We start from the raw sequence: 27,996 nt of genomic DNA on the forward strand, positions 1-27,996 counted from the left end.
AGGAAATTGTTGGTCAGGTCAATATTTTATTGAAAGCTAGCGGGTGATCAAAATAGTAATGTGATGGAGCTTTTCTGATCCAAAGATATTAAGTAAGCAGCAATTTAAAAAAAAACTCTAATCACATCTCATTTGGAACGCAACGTCCAGATCAGAGGAACAGCAGATGGATAAGTTAGGTGTGTTAGGTGTCAAGCAATGATTCACGAGTATCTTCATGTTTGTTTCTGAAAACTGTATAGTTATTGTTGGGTATTTAAAATCAGATAATAAATTAATCACTTTTCATTCATAAATTATGAAGACACATGGCAAGTGAGATTTTCTGTACTTAGGGTTATGAATGTTAATTGTGGGGAGTAATTACCAAAACCCAAAAAACTCCTTATCTATCACAATAGTTATCCATAGTATTGTTGTTGTCGTTATTGTTGTGTACCCCGGACTTTCCAGTTGAATTGAACATCATCTTTCTCATTTCGTTACTCACTGGGTTTTAATGTTATGCTTTTTTTCACTGCAGGTGAAATAGCAGCTGCGTGACCAGAGGGCACTTCAGCTTTATATTCAAACTTTGTTGACGAAGTTCTATTGGGGATGGATTGTGTCACTATCAGCGTCAGCAACTGCTCCATTGCAGCATTTCACCTTGTGGTTGCTGCATAGTCTCAGCCAATCCATGGCAACTCTGCTTAATTTACTTCTATTAGCTCATAAATTAACGATACCTTTCTTAAGCAGCAGCGCTCAATGGAAGTTTTCATCATTACAACAACCCTGTATGTTCAGCAAATCCCACGGAATCAATTAAAATAAATTCAGAGGAGATCATTGAATGCCTCTATGTGTTAGAAATAGTAGGTGTGTTTCGCGTTTCCGTCAATTCATGATGATTTGAAATGGAAGTTCAACAAGAATAATGCCCTTACCACGCTCGTAGATAATCCTCCATGCTTGGAGAACTTGCCCTTGATCTGGGATAAATTATGCCTCGCCGGCTGTTACAGAAGGTCTAGTCACTCCCTATAGGAAAATAAACAACAACACATGTGAATAATCCCAAAAAGACATCGTTGAAACAAGATCTGCAGCGATAGTAAGCTTTCCTCTGGTCACCACTTCCATTAATAATTCCATTTTGTTAGGAAAGATTTTTTCTGGCATTTGTTCCAGCATATTTAATATACCATAGCTGAATGTGCAAATGATTTAATTAGTGCTACGTAACTGAGCTAATCTTCAAAAGGTTTTGTGCATATTTTACATACAGCACGCAGAGGAGCAGAGCATTGCATCTTCACTTACCAACGTCATGTGAGTAACGTAGACATTGATAAAAACAAAAAAACTGCGGATGCTGGAAATCCAAAACAAAAACAGAATTACCTGGAAAAATTCAGCAGGTCTGGCAGCATCGGCGCAGAAGAAAAGAGTTGACATTTCGAGTCCTCACTACACTTCGACAGAACTTGCGTTCGAGTCCAAGAAAGAGTTGAAAAATAAGCTGGTTTAAGGTGTGTGTGTGGGGGGCGGAGAGATAGAGAGACAAAGAAGTGGAAGGGGGTGGGGGGGTGTGGTTGTAGGGACAAAGAAGCAGTCATAGAAGCAGATCATCAAAAGATGTCAACGACAATAGTACAATAGAACACATTGGTGTTAAAATTAAAGTTGGTGATATTATCTAAACGAATGTGCTAATTAAGAATGGATGGTAGGGCACACAAGGTATAGCTCTAGTGGGTATTTTTTTATTTTTTTTAATATAATGGAAATAGGTGGGAAAAGGATAATCTTTATAATTTATTGGAAAAAAAAGGGGGGAAGGGGGAAACAGAAAGGGGGTGGGGATGGGGGAGGGAGCTTACGACCTAAAGTTGTTGAATTCAATATTCAGTCCAGAAGGCTGTAAAGTCCCTAGTCGGAAGATGAGGTGTTGTTCTTCCAGTTTGCGTTGGGCTTCACTGGAACAATACAGCAAGCCAAGGACAGACATGTGGGCAAGAGAGCAGGGTGGAGTGTTGAAATGGCAAGCGACAGGGAGGTTTGGGTCATTCTTGCGGACAGACCGCAGGTGTTCTGCAAAGCGGTCGCCCAGTTTACGTTTGGTCTCTCCAATGTAGAGGAGACCACATTGGGAGCAACGGATGCAGTAGACTAAGTTGGGGGAAATGCAAGTGAAATGCTGCTTCACTTGAAAGGAGTGTTTGGGTCCTTGGACGGTGAGGAGAGAGGAAGTGAAGGGGCAGGTGTTGCATCTTTTGCATGGGCATGGGGTGGTGCCATAGGAGGGGGTTGAGGAGTAGGGGGTGATGGAGGAGTGGACCAGGGTGTCCCGGAGGGAGCGATCCCTACGGAATGCCGATAAGGGGGGTGAAGGGAAGATGTGTTTGGTGGTGGCATCATGCTGGGGTTGGCGGAAATGGCGGAGGATGATCCTTTGAATGCGGAGGCTGGTGGGGTGATAAGTGAGGACAAGAGGGACCCTATCATGTTTCTGGGAGGGAGGAGAAGGCGTGAGGGCGGATGCGCGGGAGATGGGCCGGACACGGTTGAGGGCCCTGTCAACGACCGTGGGTGGAAAACCTCGGTTAAGGAAGAAGGAGGACATGTCAGAGGAACTGTTTTTGAATGTAGCATCATTGGAACAGATGCGGCGGAGGCGAAGGAACTGAGAGAATGGGATGGAGTCCTTACAGGAAGCAGGCTGTGAGGAGCTGTAGTCGAGATAGCTGTGGGAGTCGGTGGGTTTGTAATGGATATTGCTGGACAGTCTATCACCAGAGATTGAGACAGAGAGGTCAAGGAAGGGAAGGGAAGTGTCAGAGATGGACCACGTGAAAATGATGGAGGGGTGGAGATTGGAAGCAAAATTAATAAATTTTTCCAAGTCCTGACGAGAGCATGAAGCGGCACCGATTTAATCATCGATGTACTGGAGAAAGAGTTGTGGAAGGGGGCCGGAATAGGACTGGAACAAGGAATGTTCCACATACCCCATAAAGAGACAGGCATAGCTGGGGCCCATGCGGGTACCCATAGCCACACCTTTTATTTGGAGGAAGTGAGAGGAGTTGAAGGAGAAATTGTTCAGTGTGAGAACAAGTTCAGCCAGACGGAGGAGAGTAGTGGTGGATGGGGATTGTTCGGGCCTCTGTTCGAGGAAGAAGCTAAGGGCCCTCAGACCATCCTGGTGGGGGATGGAGGTGTAGAGGGATTGGACGTCCATGGTGAAGAGTAAGCGGTTGGGGCCAGGGAACTGGAAATTGTTGATGTGACGTAAGGTGTCAGAGGAATCACGGATGTAGGTGGGAAGGGACTGGACAAGGGGAGAGAGAAGGGAGTCAAGATAACGAGAAATGAGTTCTGTGGGGCAGGAGCAAGCTGAGACGATCGGTCTACCGGGGCAGTTCTGTTTGTGGATTTTGGGTAGCAGATAGAAGCGGGCCATCCGAGGTTGGGCGACTATCGGGTTGGAAGCTGTGGGAGGGAGATCCCGAGAGGAGATGAGGTCACTGACAGTCCTGGAAACAATGGCTTGATGTTCAGTGGTGGGGTCATGGTCCAGGGAGAGGTAGGAGGAAGTGTCTGCGAGTTGACGCTCAGCCTCCACGAGGTAGAGGTCAGTGCGCCAGACAACAACAGCACTACCCTTGTCAGCGGGTTTGATGACAATGTCAGGGTTGGACCTGAGAGAATGGAGTGCAGTAAGTTCAGAGAGAGACAGGTTAGAATGGGTGAGAGGAGCAGAGAAATTGAGACGACTAATGTCGCGCTGACTGTTCTCAATGAAAAGATCGAGAGAAGGTAAGAGTAGACGACTAATGTCGCGCCGACAGTTCTCAATGAAGAGATCGAGAGAAGGTAAGAATAGACGACTAATGTCGCGCCGACAGTTCTCAATGAAGAGATCGAGAGAAGGTAAGAATAGACGACTAATGTCGCGCCGACAGTTCTCAATGAAAAGATCGAGAGAAGGTAAGAATAGACGACTAATGTCGCGCCGACAGTTCTCAATGAAGAGATCGAGAGAAGGTAAGAATAGACGACTAATGTCGCGCCGACAGCTCTCAATGAAAAGATCGAGAGAAGGTAAGAATAGACGACTAATGTCGCGCCGACAGTTCTCAATGAAAAGATCGAGAGAAGGTAAGAATAGACGACTAATGTCGCGCCGACAGTTCTCAATGAAAAGATCGAGAGAAGGTAAGAATAGACGACTAATGTCGCGCCGACAGTTCTCAATGAAAAGATCGAGAGAAGGTAAGAATAGACGACTAATGTCGCGCCGACAGTTCTCAATGAAAAGATCGAGAGAAGGTAAGAATAGACGACTAATGTCGCGCCGACAGTTCTCAATGAAAAGATCGAGAGAAGGTAAGAATAGACGACTAATGTCGCGCCGACAGTTCTCAATGAAAAGATCGAGAGAAGGTAAGAATAGACGACATTGATTCCTGACACAGTCGCACGGTCTTACATCCTTGTAAGGATCCAATGGAACCTAAAGGCCCACCGAACTGCTTGTCAGCTACACAGATACCTGAAACATATGTTGAAAAATAAAACCCTTGTTTCAGCACATGCTTATGAGTTCCTCGGGACGTTTGTTGCTATGAGATCCCCCCTCCCGCATCTCTCCAAATCAATTCCTCAGGTTCTATTTCTGGCCAAATTTCTAACATGTTTGAAGAAAATCCATTAAGGACTCAAGACGGGAGTACCTATATCACGGAATCACAGAATCATAATGGCACAGTAGGAGGCCATTCAGCCCATAGAGTCTGCACCGGCTCCCCAAATGAGCATAACGACCAGGTCTCATTGTCCTGCCTTTTCCCCTACCCCTGCACATTGTTTCTATTCAAATAAATATCCACTGCACTTCTGAACCTGCATTCAACATGCTTCCACCATGTTTCCAGGCAATGCATTCCAGAGCCACTCGTTGTTTGAAAGCATTTTCGCTCACGTCACATTTGTCTCGTTTGCAAATCACTTTAAGGCTGTGCCTTCTCGTTCTTCATCCTTTTACGACCGGCAATAGCTTCTCCTTATCTAATCTATTCAGATTCCTCGTGATTTTGAACATGTCTATCAAATCTACTCTTAGCTTTCATCTCTCCAAGAAGAACAGTCGCAACCTCTTAAATATATGTACAAAGCAGAAAATTCTCATCCGTGGAGCCATTCTGGTAAACCTCTTCTGCACTTTCTCCCATGTGTTTGCATCTTTCAGATAATGTTGAGCCAAGAACTGTACACAATACTCCAGCTGAGGCCTAGCGAGTGTCTTATATAAAATCAGCTGACCTCCATCCTCTTGTGCATTATGCCCTTATTAGCAAAGCCCAGTATACAAGCTGCTTTATTAACTGCTCTCTTCACCTGTCCAGCCACATTCAATTATCTATGCACATATAGACCCCAGGTCTTTCTCCACCAACACCCTCTTCAAAAATTTATCCCTTATTTTATACTGTCTGTACATATTCATCCTATAAAAGACAACACTTCACACTTCTCCATATTGAAATTTATCTGCCACCTACCTCCCCAGTCCATCAACTTGGCAATGTCCTCTTGAAGTTCGGCATTGTGCTCCTCACTGTTTACAATACCCCCGAGCTGAGTATCATCCGCAAGCTTTCAAATTCTCCCCTGCACACCAAGGTCTAGATCATTAACATACATCAGGAAAACCAAGGGTCCCAACACCGACCCCTGGGGAACTCCACTACAAATCTCCCTCCAGCTGGAAATCTAAGCATTGGCCATTAGTCTCCACCTCCTATTTTTAAAGATAATTTTACATCCACGTTGTTACTGTCCTTTTTATTCCATGAGTAACAACGTTTCTCACAAGTCTGCTGTTCTGCATTGTATCAAATGCCTTTTGAAAGTCCACGTGCACCACTTCAAAAGCATTGCCCTCATTGATCTTTTCTGTTACCGCTTCAAATCACTCCAGCAAGTTCTTTAAACACGATTTCCCCCTTAGAAATCCATGCTGGCCCTTGCTTATCAACAAATATTTTTGCACGTGACTGCTAATTCTCTCCATCACAATTTTTTTTCCTAGAATCTTGCCCATCGATGAAGTTAAGCTGACTGGTCTGTAATTACCTGGCTTATAATTTCAACCCTTTTTTGAACATGGGTGTAATGCTTGCAATTCCCCAGCCCTTTCCATAAAACCTTGTTGCCCAAATCTAGGAGGTGAATTCTCTCCATTATACAATTTCAGATACAAACGCTGATATTTGATTTTCTCAACAGTTATGACATAAATTGAGTGACAAGTATTAGATATATGGATAGGTATTTTTTTGCATTCAGTTAGATCATGGCTGATGTGCACTTTAACTTCGTTGTTCCGCCTTGGCTCGAGATCCTTTGTAGACGTTATCTGTAACGGCAATCTTTGAGGTGATTTGTCTAAATGAAATGTTAGAAACATTGGGAATTTATGCCCATTGCTAGTCATGTGGAGATTGCATGTTCTCAACAATACATTTAATATTCATCTTTGTTTTAAATGTTGATCCAGTTTATTATATAGTCACTATTTTATACTCTGTACATGCAAAGGTTTCGAATATAATAAAATAAGATGTGTGATGCTGAAGCTCACCGTTTTTTTTAAAAAAAACCGAGTGTCCCGCCTTTATTTCTAACATTTGTTTTTCTTTTACAATTTGTTCAAGTTTCCGTTTGCTGCAATTATTAGATTAATGAAACTCACCCCTAAATATCATTAAGTATAAAACATCAAAAATAAAAATAACGAGAGATGCAATTCAATTGAACAATTAGGTTATTAAACCCCGTTTGTTATTGCAGCTACTTAATTGACCAGAGCAACATAGCCTTGGGTTGACAAACAGAATTTGGGAAATAATCCGGACCATTTATTAGGTCTAATTATTCCGCAGCATATCAGATATTTAAACACGGTCCACATATATTCTTAAGTATTGAGTATTCACTCTTTGCAGCAATTTCTATATAATTATTTTGTTGAATTAGCAATCATCAATTTACTGAAGTAACGCTTATGATTCAATACAGTTAGGTTTATTAACTGCGTTCTGTGGGAACACGGCTTGACTTGAAAAGGCCGTAATGCAACAAGGTACGAGAGCTTAGTCCCGAAGTTGGAGCAGCTGGGAATTATTGATTTATTCATGGCAATTTGGTGCCTTTGGCTACGCTAGTTATTATTGACCATCCGTAATTGCACTAGAAAGGTGGTGATGCGCCGCCTTAATGAAATCCTGTTGCCCACGAGGTTTATGTATAAAAACATTTAGTCAGGAAGGCAGTTAGAGGGCTTTGGTCCAGCAGCATTGATGGAACGGTGACATATTTCCACGTCAGGGGGGTGTGGTTTGTAGGGGAACTTGCATTCGGTGGTGTTCTGTTTAATCTACAGACTTTGTCCTTCAAGTTGGCAGAGGTCCCGGGATTGTATCGTTGGAGGCTTGGTGAGTTGCTGAAGGTCATTTTGTGTTGTACATACCGCTATCACTACCTGTCACTGATGGAGGGAGTAAATGTTTAAGGCCGTGGATAAGGTGCCATTGAAGGGGACATCATTTCCTGGATGTTGCCGAGTTTCCTGAGTGCTGTTGGAGCTGTATTCATCTGGGCAAGTGGAAAATATTCTACCACAGTCCTGACTTGTGCCTTGTAGATCGTGCACACTTCTAGGGGGTAATGTAATGAGTTTCTCACTGCTGAGTTCCTAGCCTGTGAACTGCTCTTTTCGCCAAATTATTCAGCTGGATGGTACAGTTCAGTTTCTGTCCAATAGTAATCCCCACAATGTTGATATTGGGGGGAATCGGAGATAGCCATGTCACTGATTGTCAGACGGAAATGATTAGATTCTCTCATATTGGATATGAAAATTGCCTAATAATGGTATTGAATGAATGTTAGTTTCAACTTATCAGCCCACGTCTAAATGTTCTTGCTGCCAAAGGTCAGGAGCTGCTTCAGTATCTGGTGCGGATATTCGTGTTGAACCTTGTATAATCATCAGTGAACATCCCCACTTCTGACCTTATGATGGAAGGAAGGTCACTGATGAAGCAGCGGGAGATTTTTGGGCCGAGATCACTACCCGTGGATCACATCCAGGAATATCCTGGGACTAAGATGACTGTCCATCAAAAATCACAATGATCTTCTTTTGTGCTAAGTATGACTCTCACCAGTTTCCCATTGACTCCAGGTTTTTTTGGCACCTTGATGCCACAATTGGTCAAATGATGCCTTGATGTCAACAGCAATCACGTTCACCTCACCTCTTGAGTTCAATTCTCGTTCATGCTTGGATCAAGAATGTAATTGCGTTCAGAGCTGAGTAGCGATGATGCAACACAAACTGAGCGTCAGTGGGCACCTCTTTATGACACTGTTGAAAACACCTCCCATCACTTTGTTAATAACCAAGAGTAAATTGATGGTGGGGTAATTGGCCATGTTGGATTTGTCCCTTCATTTTGTGCACACTCTAAAATTGGGAAACGTTCTACTTTGCAGCGTATATGCCAGTATTCCAAATACACTGGAACAGCTTGGTTCGGGCTACAGCTAACTCTGGTGGAAAAGACTTCAGCACGATTGCTGGAATGTTGCCAGGGCTCGAAACCTTTGCAGTTTCTTCATGAAGTTGGGTGAATCGAATTGGCTGAAGTCTGTCTCTTCTGATGCTACTGACCTCAAGAGCAGGGAGAGCTCAACCATCCACTGGGCATTTCTGGCTGAAGATTGTTGCAAATGATTCAGCTTTGTCTTTTGCACTGATGTTCTGGGCTCGCCCATTATTGGTGATGAGGATATTTATGCCTTCTTTACAACTTTGTCAACTTGAACTGCTGCCTTCAGGGACCTGTGTACTTGTACGCCAAGATCTCTTGCTTCATCTACCCCTCTTAGTTTATTCCCCTTTATTTCGTAATGCCTGTAACTGTTTGACCTCACACGTCTCTATGTAAAGATTGGAAAATCATCCTCAGAGCACTGTTATATCCTCCCTGACTTCCTTCAGCAGCCTCGGAAACAATCCTGGTGACTTATAAACTTTCAAGGATTTCAACCCTTCGAGAACTTCCTGTCTCTTTATGACTATCCCGTCCAATATCTCACAGTATTTCTCCTGGACTACCATATCAACATCCTCCCTTTCCTTTGCAAACACGGAGACAAAATGTTCTTTCAAATCCCTTCCCACAGCCTCTGTATCTGCGCAGAAGTTTCCATCTTCATCTCTGATATGTTCCTTAACTTCTAAGTTATTGATAAAATATCTTTGGATTATCTTTAACTTAATTTGCTAATCTGTTTGTATGCCCTCTCTTTGATTTCCTTATTTCCTTTTTATTTCGTCCCTGCACTTCCTATATTCATGTAGGCTATCTGCAGTGCTTAATTCTTTGTGCCTATCATATGCTTTCTTTTTCTGTTTGATCTTCCCGTGTATTCCTCTAGACAACCAGGGAGGTCTAGATTTAGCAGTACCACTCTTATTTTTGTCGGAGACATGTCTATTTTATACTATTACGATCTCGCTTTTTAGTGCTTCCCACGAGGTTTCCACTGTTTTATCCTCCAGCAGTGCTGTCCAGTCCTCCTGAGCCGAGTCCCTTCTCATTTCTGCAAAGTTTGCCTTCCCCCAGTTCAAGACTTTTACTCCTGCCTTATCTCTGTCCTTTTCCATGGTAATGCTAAATCTGACTGAATTGTGATCACTATCCATGATATGGTCGCGAACTGTCACATCACCCAAATGCCCATTTTCGTTCCCCAAGACAAGGTCTAGAATTGCATCTCCTCTCCTTGGGTTTGTCACCATCTGCCTGAAAAAGAAAATACTGCACACACTGCATGAATGTTTCTCCCTCAGTGCCCCTTATATTGTTTGAATCCCAGTTGATATCATGATAGTTGAAGTCTCCTACTATTATTGTCCCCTTGTTCTTACTAGCAGAAATTTGCCTACATATTTGTGCTTCTCACATATATGAGTTTTACTTCCGTAAATTGTCATTTGTCTGTGTAGTTCAGCACTGTAGGGTTGAAAGCCATATGTTAGTTTAAAGGAAAAGTACACTAAAACATTCCAAGGTTTTGACTATGAAGTTTGAGTTGAGATTTCTGGTAAAAATGGTCGCAGCCTGAAGGTATCATGATGCTAGGCAAGGTTAGATGAACCAATCTTTGTACCTACCACCGCCTTGCAGACTAGCATCACCAGCTTCCACGCTGATTGGGATTGATAGAGTTGTTTTAACTCATACAAGTTCTTATTATTAATTCTGAAGGACAAAATGGTTAGCTGAAGTTCAAGGAATTCTAGGAAAACCAATAGTCATAAACACACGGTATAAGTGGTTCCATTGGATAAAAAGGGGTTGTCTTGAAGAGATGAATTCAATATGAAAGGGAATCTGCAATCCAACACAATGTTACTTGAAGTTGGGACAACGCTTGAGATGTAAAGTGCAGTGCAATTTAACAGGTTACTTCGAATAACAAGGATGCTATCCACAGATAAAGAATGTGTCGATAGACCTAAGGGAATTACAGCTTGGATACAAATAAATACGCATAAGAAAGAGGTAGTTTTAATTTTGATAGCTTAAATTAGGTTTCTTATAAAATTCAAAATGTTGCGGTTTGGTTCCTGATATCTTCTCAAAAGGGAATTTTCATTTTAAAAGGTTTGACTACAATTGTCACTAATTCAAATGCTGCAAGCTTTCGTATCTGTAAGTCTGTTCCCAAAATATGAAGCTAAGCTCAACACCTTGACAAAGTTTGGCAGAAACGCAATTTTGGCCGAGTTAATGAGTCTGGAATAATTCTAAGAAAAGGTTCAGACACAATTCAGTGGTTTACAATTGAGGCAATAAAATGTTGTTTGAGAAGAAGATAAGGAACATGTCAATACCAGATTTCTGTTTTTAAAACTGTTATTTTTTATTTATTTTAAAGTCTCTCCAAGCAACATGAACAAGATAAGACTGTATCTGTGTAAAATGGCAAGAGGCAAGTAGAAGAAAGAGTTAGGGAAAGAGGACACCATATATAAACAGTTTTAAGGGAACTGAAATTGATAATCTGGCCATCAACTGAGACATTGGAAACGCACAGTGCGAGATAAACAAAGACTAGAGACAGGTATCCTTGGTGACATGGAATAGTTAATATGGCCTAAAGAGCATGGAAACATTACAAACGGTCAAGGTAATAGAGAAACTGACATCAAGAGAACCTTATGATGATCCTGGTCAGGGGAAAAAAACTTAGAGGTAAAACAATGTGGAATCTATAGTTCAGGAATTGAACTGCAAGGAGAGTTAATACTTAACAACAATATACCACAAGGGTACAGGTAAAGGGAAAGCTGTACAAAATGCGAAATAGATGCATTACTGATTGTATTAATGTACCTTTGAACTACAAAAAGTAAGACCACAGGATTAACCCCAAGATGACAGGCAGTTAATCGGCTCCTAGAGACAACTGCTACTAGGAGTGAAGATACTGAGCCATTGAAAGAAAGGATAAGAACGTGCACTGTAGAGTTCTGTAGGCAGTTTAAGGAATTGAGGTCCGACATGGGACAGCGGCAGGAGACAATAGGTTGGAAGGAGTGGAGAATGCGTATCCAGATGGATTCAGATCATGGAACTCATTTCACAGGAAGAGCTATTAAAGAAATGTATAAATTGCAATATAAACAGAAATTCCACACTGCCTACCAGCCCCAGAGTTCGGGGATCGTGGAAAGGATGAACTGAACTTTAAAAAAAACATCAATCACAAAAACAATTCAAGAAACAGGGAACAGCCCAATATGCTAATGCGCCTGAGGGCTACCACAAGCAGGACGGCCGGGTTCACCCCAACTTAAATAATGACAAGGGGAGCAACGCAGTTACCCGAGGGAATCATAGTAGGAGTGGGAGATGTAAGGCCATTAAAAGGAAGGATGCAAGACTGTGTGAGGGAAATAAGTAACCAATTGCATGTGTTAAGGAAGGAAGTCAGAAATCGACAGGTGATTAAGGACATGGAAACAGGCAAATCCAAAGAGCAACAATGGACCAATTGGGGAATAAGGTGATGGTTAACGTGAGCCCGGAGCGAACAGGCATGGACCATACGAGGTAAGTATGACAGGCGATGCAATTGCACTTGGAGGTAAATGGAGGCATTACACAGAGCTAAAGAGACATGACAATTAACCAAGTGGCAACCCAGAGAATGGGAGCCAATGTTAATGTCTCCACAGATCTATGATCCTGGTCGTGGGCATATCAGTACTGACAACAAGGTCAGGGATCATCACTGCTCATCCCGCACCGCAGGAGGAAATTTGGTACAGTACGGACAGTGCCGAATGCGACACATAACGGGGAATGACAAATGTTACAGTAGGAGAACAAGTGCTTTTGATTTGTAGTAAGGGTTTGCTTCAGATCTGGCGTGGGAGGTCCTCCCAAAAGTGGAGATTAGTACCACTACCCAGCCACCTCCCACATCTACTTCCAAAGTCCGAGTAGAGATAATTGAAACCTCTCAAAGCACACCGACTGACCCACCTTGTCTGACTATGCATCCAGGACCGACAAATGGCTTGGTACTGGTTAATCAGAAGTTTTGTATGATAATATACACCACGACCCGTAGTCTTGAACATATCCTGGATTTCCCCAGCCCCGTGGTGCTCAACCCATATCCGAGCACTATATATGGCTCTAGTGGGCCCCTTGATGACTGAAGTATCTCGGTTCAATGGCGGGATGCGATCAAGCTTGGGGGAGAACCGCTTTAAGTGTAGCCTGACATATGATGCCTCTACGATATTCAAACTAGGGATATCAGTGTTTGACTCAGAACCTAGCAACTGTTGACCAGAAGGTCTGGACCCTGAGCTTTACGCTGAAGGATATTCAAGATTGGGGACAGAGAATTCGTAACACCCAATTAAACACAGACCAGGACATCACAGGATTAATTCACAGCCTGGCTGCCGTGCTGAAAAGTCACGCAGGGACAATCAACAAACTGACTGAAATAGGGAAAAATATTTCAGACGAAGCAAGCAAAAATGATGTTTCCAGCACCTATAGATCTTGGGCACTGGAACAAGCCCGAGAGAATTTAAGACAAATTAATGAAAGAGTAGTTCCTTTATAGGTAACTATTGAACATTTATGTAGTCTTCCATGACAACACAAGGATCATAACTTGACCGGTTGCCATCTCAGACGTTTAACATGCATATATAGAATGAATGTTGAATGTATAGTGAATAGTAATATGCTAATAGGCATTGTATTAGTAATATCACTCATACCTATGTCAACACCCGGCAGGACATTATATAAAGTAGTACATATTGGGGTTATACGGGAGGATTTTTATACTAGGTATCAGGACATTCCACCATATGTAGTAGACAAAGAAGGGAATATTGTTAGCAACATATTAGGAAAGTGTAGGATAGAAGCCACCACAGTAGTATGCCCACCCAATATATGAGACAGATGAAGCTTAGTGGATTTAAAACAGCAGCAAACTGTATAATGGAAAATATATGGGCTGCAAAAGAACCGACCCATGTTGCATACACGGGGAATGGGAGATATTGTATAACCACTTCGCAGCAAAGATCCAGTACTGGAACAACCAGATATGACCCATCCATAATCATTCAGTGTGCATACACCCACGGGCGCCAGCAGGAGTAGGAAGGTAGAACTGGTCGAAATATACAAGAGAGGAACTACTACTATTCAGGTCAAGGAAAGCGTTAAAAAGAACCTGACAGCATTCGAACCAATTCTCCTATGAAATTCCCTCATTACCCAAACACCAAACCACTATTCAGAGACAGGCTTAGCAGATGTACAGAACTCACCATACACTACAGCAACATGTTAGAGCCTTAAAAGAGGATATTGAGCCAATGGGTTTCTCCACAAGATGGTGCTGGAACCGGGGCTCAAACGTAAAGATACGCCCCTGGATTCGGATTATCTCCCATACCCTAGTTATACTTCAACTGATATTATTTATCTATCTAACACACTTGATTCATCCCACCTGGAAGTCACAGAAAATGTGGTGCTGTGGGAGTTTTAACAGGTAGAGAAGGAATTTGACAAGTTAGAGCTTTAAATTAAAGGGCCAGATGATACAGATGGTCCGACCAGTGCTTTTTACGCACCAAAGCTGGATACCTAGCCTGGTTCAATGCTTGGCAGTACATAAAGAGGGCGGACAGCACCACTATAGTTTGGGCTAGGCCAAGGGCCAAAAGAGGGGACTGTAAGGGTGGAATATAGGGGTACATTAAGAACTTGTTGAAAGGGAGTGGACTACTTAAAATATCCAAGTAGCCAACACCGGCAAGGATAATTAAAGGCCAGGCTGGACAGAGAGGAATCTGAACCTTGCACACCCTCAGAGCCTGTGACCATCAGCAAGGCCAGGCCGAACAGAGAGGAAGCAAATGTGATAGACTGGGTGTCTTAAGAGTCAGGCCGGCGCCTTAGGTTGAAAAGCAACCAAGATTGGGTCTGTTTATACCAGTTAGGGAAAGAATAGATGGTCCTAGTAGAGATGGGAGGGAATGTTTCCGCTGGGGGTGAAAGTAGGTACAGATGATGCCTGTAATTTGGTACCTTTGTTACGAGAGAGATGTCTATTTAATCTAAACCTATCTGTTGACGAGATCAGAATCTGGGAACTGTTCTTGTACGTGATCAATAGTGTATAAATATAGTGAACACTTGTGGTTTAGCAGAGTTATATCTGAAGCTACACTGGGATGGTTCTCTCCTTCCAATTGCTCGAATAAACGATCGTGACCTGTACCTGAGACTCTTGTGGTCCCTTTGTCAATGTGACAGCAACAATGGGTATCCTCAATGTGAAAGGCGGGTTTCGTTTCCACAACAACTGTGATAGTCACTCTTACCGACACTGTCACAGACAGATGCATCTGCGGGAGGCAGGTTGGTGAGGATGAGGTCAGGAACATTTTTCCCTCTTGTTGGTTCCCTCCCCACCTGCCGCACTCCCAGTTTAGAAGTTATGCATTTTAAGACTTGGCCAACACGATCAATAGTGGTACTATCCCCACACTCTTGGTCATGGACATTGAAGCCCCACACCCGGACTACATTTTGCGCTGTTGCTACGCTCAGTTCTTCCTCCAAGTGGTGCTAATCATGGGGTAAGCACTGATTCATCAGCAGGACATTTCCGTGCCCATGTTTGACCTAATGCCATGAGATCTCATGGGGACTGGAGTCAACTTTGCGGACTCCCAGGCAGCTCCCTCCTGACTGCACACCACTGAGCCACTAACTTTGCTGGGCCTGTCCTGCGGTGGGACTTGACATATCTAGGGATGTTAGGACATTATCTGTAGGATAAGATTCTGTGAGATTGATTAAGTCAGGCTGCTGCTTAACTAGTCTCTGAGACAGCTCTCCAAATTTAGGCTCCAGCCCCAAGATATTAGTAAGGAGGACTTTGCAGGGTCGACACGGCTGAGTTTGCCATTGTTGTTTCCGGTGCTGAGCTGAGATCGATGCCAACTGGTCCGTTCGGTTTCATTTCTGTCTTTGTAGCTGTTTGATATAACTGGGTGGCTTGCTCTTTCAGTGGGAAGTTAAAAGTCAATCTTATTTCTGTAGATTTGGAGTCACCTGCAGGACAGCAAACGTTCTTCCCTTGACGGCATTAATAAACTAGATCGGTTTTTGCAACAATCCGGTTTACTATGGTTTAATTTGACTTTAAATTCCAGGTTTTGTGTTGAATTCAAATCCCACCATCTGCCGTGGCGCCAGAGCATTATCTTAAATCTCGGAATTAATGCTGCAGTGACCATACTACTACCCCATTGCCTCCCCTTGAACTATAAGTTTTCATAGCTCCAGACATCCACGAACGGTTCCAACATATTGGAAGGTAGCAAATGCAGCAGTGATTTTCAAAAAATGATGGAATGAGAAAACAGGAGACGACAGGCAAATTGATATAAGGTAACAATACACCGGGGAAGTGCTGAAATCTAGTAACAAGTAAATATAAATAAAGGAGAGCTAATAAGCGTAGCACACCAGGAATTTCAAAAGAACTTATTTAGCGTGACGCACAAAAGAATAATATGCACGAGAAGCACACTTGGAGTTTGCTGTAATATTTTACAATGGATAGAATATTTGTTAATGGTGGGTAAGCGGTGAGTAGGCATATATGGAGCAATTACAATTTGGCAGGTTGTGCCCCGTGGATTGCTGCAAGGATCATTGCTGATGCCTCAGCTTTTATAACCTATTTTAATAATGTGGGCGAAGACACAGTGAATTATGCATCTACGTTTGCTTACCATACAAACCTAGGAGGAAATGTAAACTATGAGGAAGTCATGGGGAGACTGTAAAGAAATTTAAACAGGGTAAGTGAGTGCACAACAAGATAGCAGATGAAGAATAACGTGCTGGATGCCATGGTCGTAAGATATTAAAGCAGATTCTTTTAAACGGCGTGAACCCTATACATTTTAATATGCAGAAATACTTGGGTGTGCTCCCACAAGGAACACAGGAAGTTATAATGTAGCTGAATCAAGCAATTAGGATGACAAATGGTACGTTTATCTTGCTTGCAAGAGCATTGTGATACATGAAAAAAGAAGTCTTGCTATAACTGTACCGGGTGTTCTTGACACCATACCTGGAATATGGTGTGCATTCTCCGTCTCTATATTTAAGGAAGTAAGGCAGTAAAACAAATGTTAACTAAAATGGGTCCCCGGAATGCCAGGGTTGTCCTCTGAAAAGAATTCCAGTAAATTGAGCCTTTGTTCTCTTAGTTTTGAAGAGCTTGGGGTGATCTCATTTAAACGTAGGATATACTAAAAGTGTTTAACACTGAGAGATTGTTTCAACTGACTGGAGAACCTAAATCATGTTGGCATAGTGACTGGATAAGGAGTGATCGTTTAAAATGTAAATGCGGAGAACTTTCTCCATTCAAATGTTTCTCAATCTTGGGAACTGTCGTTAATTCTCCATAATTGCACATATTTATGGCTAGTATATGCAAATTGTTGGTCTCTCTGGAGATTGAGGTATGTAGGCAATGGGCAGGAAGGTGGAGTCGAATCCAAATATCTGTCATTAGCTTACTAAATTGCGGATCAGGGTCGACGGGAGTATGGTCTACCCCTTCTCCTATCTCCTGCGTTCTTGATCACTTGATCGCTGCTGGGAGCTACTGTTTGTGATATTCTACTGCAACGGTTTAGCCCTTTTGTGTGAGGTCCCTTTGTCCTCTGATTTCAAACCTTAAGCCATTTCATGTAAACAGGTTCTGCCTCCATGGAACAATATTCAAAGACGTCACAACAAAATATTGCTGCACTGATAACACAGTACACAACTTTCCAATGACACACACCTAACATAAGCGGAATGAATAAAGTTGTTAAATAAATTCATGGTATCACAGAATGGTTACTGCATAGAAAGGGGCCCTTCGGCCTCTCATGCCCACACAACCCTCTGCATGAACAATTGAGCGAGTACAGCTCCTCTTGCTTTCATCTGAGTGCATGCATGTTTCCCGTGACACAATATATTCCAATTCTCGTTTTAAAGGCAGAATTATTATTGCATCTATCTCACTCTCAGACAGGATATTACAGACCCTAAGCTATTATTCACCAACTGAATTTTGATGTATGACATTTAGAAAGAAAAATAAACCAAATCAAGTTAACCGGAAGAGGAACAGAAGGGATCATGTGTCCTGTGTCGCCAGAACTGTACTTGTGATCGACCGTTCTTGAGGCACTTGTGTCAAGAAGCTTCATTTGATATAACAGCATTAGGAGCCATCTATTGACCAATTACCGCTATTGCAATAATATTAGAGCATAGGAACGAGAAAAGGCTATTCAGATTGCATAGCCCTTTTTCTCCATTCAATGCAGGTCATGACTGTCTGTATTTCACCTGCATTTAAACGCCTTAGATGTCTATTCTCTGATAACGTAAGCAAATAAATATCTAGACATATTTTTCCAATTGATCTCCTGAATGGCCTAACTTCATATGTATGCCGGTGCCGCCGTGTTGCGGCTTCACCTACGCGGACAAATAGTTTCAGCATACCTATTCCATCAAATCCTTTATCAGTTAATCACTTCCATTAGACTCCTGTCCATCTTTCTGAAATTGGTGAAAGAAAGCCAAAGCATTTGCAACGTGCTATCGTAATTTAACTCTCGAACCTCTGGTGACCAATTTTTGCCAAACCTCTATGGTATGCCTCCCAGGCCAATGGAGATCCACTGACCAGAAATCAACGCACTAGTCTATGTGGGTCTGAGCAAAGCTCTATACAATGAAAGTAATTTCCTCTCCTTCGTATTTCAGCCAAACTGAACTAAAGACAAACGTCCATTTTAGCTGATTGATCGCCTATTGAGACTTCTCTTATCTTTTATTGATTTGTGTTCATGATCACCTCCATTACTTTCCCGTTCTATGGTTCCTCGTCTGTCAGTTTTAAGAAATGTTTGATTCAATCCACAATGGATACTATCACGCTTCCTGATATATAACTACAGCTGCCACAGTTTGGCTCTCTTTCTCAATCCGTCGCAACCGCCTTGTAACCTCGTGTTTCAATATGCACAACTTGCTGAGCCTCTTCCCGAGCGCAAGATGTAACCTATTTAATTATGCTGCTCCAACACAATTTGTTTATTATTCGCATGGCCACATGGTGGCGCGCCGGAGCTTTTCAGAAACCATGCGGTGTCCTTGCCCTGCCGCGAGCGTACCTTTGTCTTTCAATCATAAAACGTCATCTTACCCCAGGGTTTTCACGTTGTTCTATATCTGGGTGACTTCGGTCTTCACATCAGTCCTGACTCTTCTGTGGTTATCGTTCCCCAATATCTTTGATTGCATTTTTTCTCATCATTCTAAATGCATAGCACAAAAATAATTACTCACTATGCTCATTACATTTACATAAAATTGAATCTATATCACGTATTGTCATTGTCTGCAGCAAACCCGGGACTCTCACTATGTTCCCACGTTCCTTTGAGGCGTATAGCTAAACCTGATGACAGACAAAAGCAATGGACTATTTCTCTATTGCCTGGAGGGCGCCAAGGATCGTTCGGTGAAGACCAATTTAAGGACTGACATAAAATAACATCACTCTGCTGACCAAGAATGCACACCCAAATCCAAGAAAAATGCAGCAGCAAAATAGATGAAAAGCTTCCTCACCTTCGAACTCACGCATCCAATCTTTATTTCTCAACCGACTGTGGAAAAAGCTGCTAAAGCGCAGTCGGTGAAGCAAGGGCGTGCACGCAGTCTGTGTGAGTTAATGTTGCCTGTGCCTGTATCCGTTTCCTGATTGTTACCGTTGTGTGTACAGACAGATTACCATGATGATATTTCTGCAGCCTAAGCTCTCTACCGCGTTATTCTGTGTCCTTGGAAATGAACACACAAATCAAAGCCAATCAAAGGCAATGTGACCCTACGCAGGTCATCACTTCTGCTGTCAAGTCAACCACACCTTTTCTCTGGCTGCCTGATAATTATCTTCCGCATCTTTCTGCATTGTGGATATATTACTACAGGTTAAATATACTTATGTCACTAATTTTCCTGTAAATACTGGGCATCAAACTTCACCTGGCCATGTGGAGATTGGAAATCGATCTTGAAAAATGGAACCTCCACGATTGTTTCCGCCCATCTCAAGTTCATTTGAACTAATGAACCAGAAATTATTACGAATTTCTTTCCAAAGGTCAAATGTCATCGCCGGATTTTCCTTCCTTCATGCTGTAATTAACGTTGATGCTGTTGAGCCGAAAATCTCCCCCAATACATTCCCACAGGCATCGCAATGTAGTCATGCATTAACTGAGGCCCAAGGCTTAAATTACTTGAACGTTATCTGCGCACTAACACAGAGGACACAATTCCCCTTGATTCCAATATTTTGATCTATTGTTCATGATGACGACAGATGAATTGGAGCTGCGTCCCGATAAGTTTCCCCCGCTCATGCCTTTGAAAGAGGCTATGGCCAATTTCCTCAGATCACCTATTGCTTTCATTTCACATATTAGAGGGCGGGTTGTCATTCAAGTGTTTTCAGCCTTTCTTTGCAATGATTGCGAATTTATGATCCATAATAGATTCATTCATCTAAAGATAAATTTGTGGTTTCGACTTCATATGAATGCCATAACATCAGTGTGTAATTGTTCCTTGCCATAATTGCGAGAACCGGTTTCCAATTTTGCATGTACCTTGTCAGAACCTGCATTTCATCATCTTCAGTGTGAACATTTACTTGCCTTGAAGTAATTTATTGAGCTTAACATTTTTCAGTAATAATTAATGTTAAGTTGCTTAATGGCTAAATTAGAGGTTACTTTTCTTTCCTTTGGCCATTCAGCTGAACGTTCGTGTTATTTGGAACTCCGTAAATTTCTATGTATTTAAAGTCTTTTCTGCCGATCCAAACTGCAAAGGAATTGAAGAATGAATTCTAAAACCTCATCAGACAGTCTGTTTACATCCACAATGAGGGGCAGGGTGAAGGAGCGAGACAGAATATTTAGTAATTGGTTGTGACAGGGCCACTAGACGAGGCAAGGTCTGTGGGGTTGGCTTCGGATTGAACCAGGGCCACAAGAAAAGGGCTGGGTAGTGGCAATAGTGTAAAAATGATACCAAACTACGGGGTAAAGTTGTATTGTATGAATTAGTTTGTCACTGATTTGAAGTAATGGATGGGGATGAAAAATATGTCCATCTCTGGATTGTTACAGGACAATGAAGAGAAGATAAGCCAATGCAATTTGTAAAAGATTGATAGAGGGCTGTTGGGAAAGAGTGTGATTGTGTGTTTTAAGTTTTGGTTGATGTACAGGGACAGAGAAACAGGAAAAGAACATGAAGCTCAACAAACCTGTTGAAATATTAACTGTGATGATACGAGACCATTCTCTTAACTTCATCGACCCTTTAACTCAACGAACATTGAAGCAATATTTTGTGGGATAGAGGTGTTCTACCACCCACTACCATCATTAGCCTGAAAGAAGTAGTCGGGAAATTACGAGAATGTAATTAAAAAGTATGTGATATCAGAACAATTAGAAAAATAATGGTAGTATTTGGAAAAGTCAACATGGAATTATGGAATGGAAGGCATGTTTGACAAACCTATTGAATTTTTGGAGGCTGTAAATAGTAGAATAGATGTTAGGGAACCAGTTAATGCAATGTATTCGGATTTTCAGATGCCTTTCGAGAAAGTCCCACACAAGAGGTTATTAAGGACAATGAGAACGCGTAGCATTGTGGGTAATAAGCTAGCAAGGATTTAGAATTGATTAACAGACAGGACTCAGAGAGCAGGAGTAAACGGGTCATTCTAAAGTTGGCAGGCTATGACTAGTGAACAATTGCTTGTATGAGGGTTTCAGGCTCAGCTATTCACAATCTATGTCCATCATTTAGATATGAGGAGCAAACATAACATTTGCAAATTTGTTTTAGGCACAAAACTGCGAGTTGTGAGGAAGCTGCAAAGAGGATTCAAGGCAAAGAGAATGGGCAAGAGCATGGCAGATGGAACATAATATGCATACAAATGTAAAGTTCACCAGCTTTCGATAGGAGGGAAAAATGAATGCGAAGTATATGCATAATGGTGAGACATTGTGAGCTGTTGATGTCCAAAGGGACTGGGGTGTCCTTGTTCATGAATCACTGAAAGCTAACATAAAGGTTTGTCAAACAGTTAGCTGGGCAAATTTCATGTTGGCCTTCATTGCAAATGGATTTGAGTACTTGAGTAAAGATGTCTTGCTTGTAATTGTATAGAGCCTTGTTCATATCGCACCTGGAGCATTGTGAAAGTTTTGGTCTTCCTACGTGAGTAAGGGTCTACTGGACATAAGGTGAGAGCAACGAAGCTTTACCCGAATGATTCCTGTACTGCCGGGACTGTCCTATGCGGGGAGATTGAGGAAACTGGCCCTGTGTTCTCAGGAGTTTAGAAGAATGCGAGGTCTAGAGCCGGGGGCACAGTTGTAGGATAAGGAGAGGCCATTTAAGACTGAGATTAGGAGTAATTTCTTTATTCAGAGGGCAGTAAATGTTTGGAATTCTCTGCCACAGAGGGATGTGGATGCTGAATCATTGAAGCTGTTCAAGAAAGAGATCGATAGATTTCTATATAATGGAGACAACGTGGTATATTAGGATAGAGTGGAAAAGTGGCCGTTAGGTGGAAGATCAGCCATCATCTAATTGAAGGGTTGTACAGGCTTGAGGGGTCGAATAGCTTACTCCTGCTCCTATTTCAAATGTTCCTAAATTATGACTCAAGTAAAAACAAAATCCCATTTCGACTGAGCAGCCTATCTCTGAGTTTAAGATGAACGTAACGCGCCTGAAGCGCCCAATTGAGTGAAAACAATTTTCCTCTATAGTTTTCCATTCTTTTCAAATAACAAACCATCAATCAAATCGCCCCTTGATATTATTATTTCTGGGAAGACGAACCTGATTTGTATAATCTCTGCTCATATTCTAAACTTCGGAATGTTGGTAAACATTCTGCTGAATCGGAGAGATAAAGAGTCCGATGTCAGTCACTTGTTTGTATGTTACTCTGCCCAGACCTATAGACAGTATCCCAGGTGCATTTTAAGTAGGACTAAGTATCTATGTAGTAAGACATCCTCCCTTCTATGTTATAATCCCTGGCTGTAACAGAAACATTATGTTGTCATTTATAATTATCTTTTGCGCAGAACTCCTACATTTAAGTGAATTGCATGTGAAGACTATTAAATTTCTTTGTGACTGCAACTTTCCTATATTTCCACCTGTCCAATCATGCACAAACATATCCGTTTAAGATCGAGAATTAAGGAATTCTCATATTCCTCAATTGAAACGCATATGCCACAATTTCACTAGCTCTCTTAACCGATCACTGTCTCTTTGTAACTGTACGCTCCTCTGCAAAACAAAACTGTTTTCCATGGGAACACTTATGTAAGTGATTCTCACTTATTTTTGTCAGAATTCCAAATCTCATTAAAGTTCATTAGTCACTTCCTTCCAATGAGATAACACACAATTATCCATAATGTCAGTCTTCCGCTGCCAACCAATCACCTAACCAGATAAATAAAACTCTTTCCAATCATAGAAATTATGTATTTGTTTTCTAAGCAAGATATAATAACGTTAATGGAATTTAATGTAAAAATACAAACGTGTGCCTATATTTGTCGGTGTGTGTGTCTGTGTGTGACTTAATTGAGTTTAAGGCAGCTGGCCTGAAGGCTTTGCTTTGTCAGGAGAGAAGTTAGGAATGCAATGTTAAGTAGCTAGATCTAATACGTAAAGGGAACATTTACATGTTTAAATAAACCAGGCTAGGTTATTTTCGAAGGAATGGGGTGAAATGTGTCACCTAACCAGGTGAAGCTCAGAAAAGGTGTGTTTATTTTTCCCACCGATTACTGCTAAAATAAGTGCTATGAGAAATGTTGTTATGATTAGGGAAGTAAAGTCCAAAGGCATAGTGAAACAATTGGCTTTTCCATTCAAATGGGAAACTATGGACAAAGGAGCAAATGTTCTGTGTAAGGGTAGGCAATTTAAGATCTAATCAATGTGAAAAGCTATCAACATCTACGCCTCAAGATGCTGTCCACAAGGAAATTGGTAAGGAAACTCTCTTTGAATTAGATTGTTCAGGGTATCATGATTCATTGTGGGGGCCTTTTAAAACCCATGGGTCTTACTGTTGCCTTAATGAAAGAGCAACTGGGAGTTAGGTTAATTTGGGGGTATAGAAGTTATCATAAGTCATGTGTGCATCTATGTACGCATTTAAAGTTATTTCTCATTTTAATAAATGTTTTATTTAGTGTGGTAACAAACATATTAGCCATGACAGTCTTATTGCTACTGAATTCAAAGCACTCAAATCAACATGTATGCAAATTGCAGAACAAGTTGTGACAATTGTTTCAAGAATCCCTTTGGGATATGGGCAGCATAGCATTCACCATCAGCTGTGCCATATCATAGTTGGGGACCCTTTGTGGGATATGTTTAAAATTCCATGATTGGCTTGGAGTTGCTGCATCTTCATGTTACCAGTAAGAGATCCACTTTGAATTCCTGAATTGGTGTGAGGTTCTGTTGAAGCAGTGAGACTGCAATATGGCTTTGGCAGTTGCTTGGACATATTTAGGGGTTGACCTTATAGCTTTGGGCTGGTTTTCGTAAGATAACTAAAGTAAAGTTAATGGAATTGTTGGACAAATTACAATTGGGACAACCTGGAGGGGCTAAAGAAGCAGATACAATTAAAAGTATAGCACAGCACTTAAAGTTGGGAGTGTTAACTGATAGTTGTGAGTCAAAGCTAGAGCCCTTCCGTTCTGTTAGAAATGAAGAGGCTTGAATTTGAAAAATCAAAGGAACTGAGAAAACCTGAATTGGAGGCAAACGAAAAGTAAAAAAATTGGAAATGGGAAGAAATGAAACTGGAACAGAAGGCAGCAGAAAAAGAAAGGGAAAAGGGGAGATTATTTCCAAAAAATGGAAATGTGAAAACTTGATCTCCAGAAGGAAAAGTTAGCAATGGAGGAGAGAATGAAGGAAAGAGGCTGAGTGTCGGCTTAAAAAAACTGGATTTCAAAAATGAGACAGCAGATACTGAGGAAACTTCTGAGGATGAAAAAATAAAACTTTAGAATAAAATGCAATGGGGCGATTATTATATTTTTACAAGGTCTTCCAAAGTATGAGGAAAGTATTGTGGAAGCTTTCTTTATTTAATTTAAAAGAATAGCTAAAGATATGGAATGACCACAGGGAAACTAGGCATTGTTGTTACAATCCAGGTTGGTGGTAGAGCACACGAAGTTTATGCTTCACTTACAGAAGAAATGTCGGTGAAATATTCAATGGTTCAAAAAGTAATATTGTGTACATACGAGTTGGTTCCTGAGGCATACAGGCAGAAATGTGAGAAAATAGCCTGGGGAAACTTATACTGGGATTGGAATAGTAAAACAACGTATTTTTTATTGGTCGATACGAGCACTAAAAATAAAAATACAACATATTGAGCTCTTAGAGAGCTAATTCTATTAGATGAATCTAAAGATTCAATTCCTTTGGCAGTGAGAACTCATGAGGAGGACCAAAGGATTGAAATGGTAAGACAAGCAGCAGAGAAAGCTGAAGATTAAGAGTTATTTCAGAGAGCTAAATATTTATTTCATCACTGTTTTAAATCAGACAAAGATAGAAAGTGGGGGGGAGGCGAAATGAATGTGGGCCATCAGGTAAGAGGAGTAGGTGGAAATTCACTGGTAGTTTATTTCAGGATAAAAAGAAAGGTGCTGTGGATAGCAGCAACATTCTAAAATTGGGGTGGTTTCATTGCAGTCAAGTTGAGCATACGAAATCTGTGTGCTGGAAATTGCAGGGAAAATCTGTTGGAATTATATGTGTCCAAAAATGTTCTGGAAGTAAAAGTATTGTGGGTTCAGAGGTTCAGGAACAGGAAAAAACAATGGTTGGTGTACACGTAAATCACGGAGAAACAATGATATGTAAACAAGTGGGAATATGTTCACAAGTTTCCCAAGAGAATTCGGAGAATCAAGTTGCAGAAATGTTTAAAGGTGTTGTGTGTGAAGGGGAATTCGTCCCATGTGTACTGTTGGAATTTTAAGAAGCACAAGGGCTAGGGAATTCTTAATGTTTTTGGATAATGACATTTGTTGTTCAGAGGGAGTATTGCAGGAACAGGTGATAATAATCGGGAGCATGGAGATGCTAAACCTATTCCATTGGGGAAGGTAAATTTAAAGAGTAAGTGGGAAGCAGGCGAGTTGATTGTTGGAGTCGTGGAAAAAATGCCCATTGCAGGGGTTCAATTTATTTTGTGTAGTGATATAGCTGGATCACAGGTTTGGATGAGGCCTATGATATTTCAGCAACTGATAAAAGCATTTCCAACAGAGGTAATGCAGAAAAGGCATTCTGGATTGTTTCCAGGTTCTGTGATAATGAGATAACAGATTCGTAGCTTGAAACAAAAAGCGGACATTCAAAGGCACGGAAAAGATGTGGAAATCCAATTAGATAACAAGTTGTATGATAACATTGTTCACGACGAAAGAAAAGAGGCGAACTGAGTTGAAGTGTTTAACTCAAAGATGTTGGTGAAGTTACAAGGAGAAAAGGATGCTCAAATAGAACATTTATTTTAGACAGCTTACTCAGAAACCGAGGCAAAATGTGTTCCAGAATGTTATGGGTCGTGTTTTAATGAGAGAACGGAGGGTGCTTCAGCAAATTGGAGCTGGAGAGATTGGGGAACATTGAGGAATTAGAAAGACATAGGTGGAGATTAAAGGAACTTGTTTTGGCCTGGATTGCATAGAGCTGTATTCACATTCTCTAGAACATTTAAACACATATCAGGTGATAGCGAAACCACAAGCAGTGATTAAGGCAACGATTTAATTTCAATCCCAGCCTTTGAAAAACCTTTTACTAGGGCCATGATTGATTGTGTAGGATCCCTCCCTGATAGTAATAGTGGAAATCAGTAATAAATGACATTAATGGATGTGTCTACCAGGTTTATGAATACCCAATTACACCAAGCAATTTAACTTGGTAGCTGACGCAGGTGATACAGGTGTTGGGCCATTCAGCTCCAAGAAGATGACAAAGGAACTGACAAATAGAATACTTTTCTCAGAAGTTGAATACACATCGGAGAAGATATTCAGTGATTGAAAGGGAAACTTTGAGTATTGGTGTTATCGTTACAGCAAGTTGAGATCTACGTTGTAAGCAATTCTTCAGAAACAATTGTTTATACAGACCGTAATCTTTTAAAGTTTCTGGGCAAATTTCGAGACAGAAGTGCAAGGCTACTCAGATGGAGTTTAATACTGCAACTATTTAAACGACATATTATGCATGTAGTATAAGATGGGTTAATAAAAATGAAGCCAACTTTTAAAATTATGAGGGTAATTTTTTTGAATGAGGTGGGGGAAGTCAGAAAAATGTAATAAGGGTATTAAAACTTATTGTAATATAGTGGTACCTGTGACGATTTGTGCCTGTTTGTGTGCCTCTGTATGCCTGAATTGAATTAAAGGCAACTGGCCTGAAGCTTTGATGTGTCAGGAGAAAACTTAGGTTTGCGATGTTATGTAGATAGGTGTAAGAGGTAAGGGAAACATTTGAATTATTAGATAAACCTGACTTGATTGTTTTCAAAGAAGGGGTGAAACGGGTTACCTAGTCAGGTAAGGTTTAGAAAATGACTGTTTATTTTCCCAAATATTATTGAGAAAATTAATATTATGAGATTTTGTTTATCGTCAGTGAGGTAAGGTACAAGGACATAGTGAAACAATGGGAATTGGCATTCAATGGAGGAAAAAGGGAACAAAAAGAGCGAATGTGGGAGGCATTTTAAGACCTAACGAATGTGAAAAGCCTTCCGCATTTACGCCTCAAGCTGCTGTCTACAAAAAGGTGAGGTTAAGCAAACTCACTTTGAATTGGATTGTTCAGGGTATCATGTTTATTTGCCTGGGCCTTTTAATGCCTAGATGTCTTACCGTTGCCTTAACAAATGTGTAACAAGGATTAGAATACTTAGGAGCATATACTTGGAGCATAACCTACTTGTTAAAAAAAAGAAACAATTGATTTCTTTGCACATTCCCTACCTGTGAAAATACAAGCTGGCTCTTTCTAATCATTAAAAATGTTTCCAAGTGCAAAAAAACCACTCTTCCCTCTTCATACATTCCAATAAGAGATTTCAGACAGCAAATCT

General features: G+C 41.2%; 1 long non-coding RNA gene across 1 annotated transcript in view; it reads right to left on the reverse strand.

Annotated features, from left to right (window-relative positions):
• Positions 1–19,013, reverse strand: part of LOC121273951 — a 38,402-nt gene extending 19,389 nt beyond the window's left edge. The window contains exons 1-2 of the long non-coding RNA XR_005942132.1: positions 18,916–19,013; positions 930–1,023 (exon numbers count right to left, since the gene is read on the reverse strand). This is a non-coding gene — a long non-coding RNA (uncharacterized LOC121273951). The remainder of the gene's footprint in view (positions 1–929; positions 1,024–18,915) is intronic.
• Positions 19,014–27,996: the final 8,983 nt, after the last annotated feature.

Source organism: Carcharodon carcharias, assembly GCF_017639515.1.
Source record: "Carcharodon carcharias isolate sCarCar2 chromosome 27 unlocalized genomic scaffold, sCarCar2.pri SUPER_27_unloc_6, whole genome shotgun sequence".
Lineage (NCBI taxonomy): Eukaryota > Metazoa > Chordata > Chondrichthyes > Lamniformes > Lamnidae > Carcharodon > Carcharodon carcharias.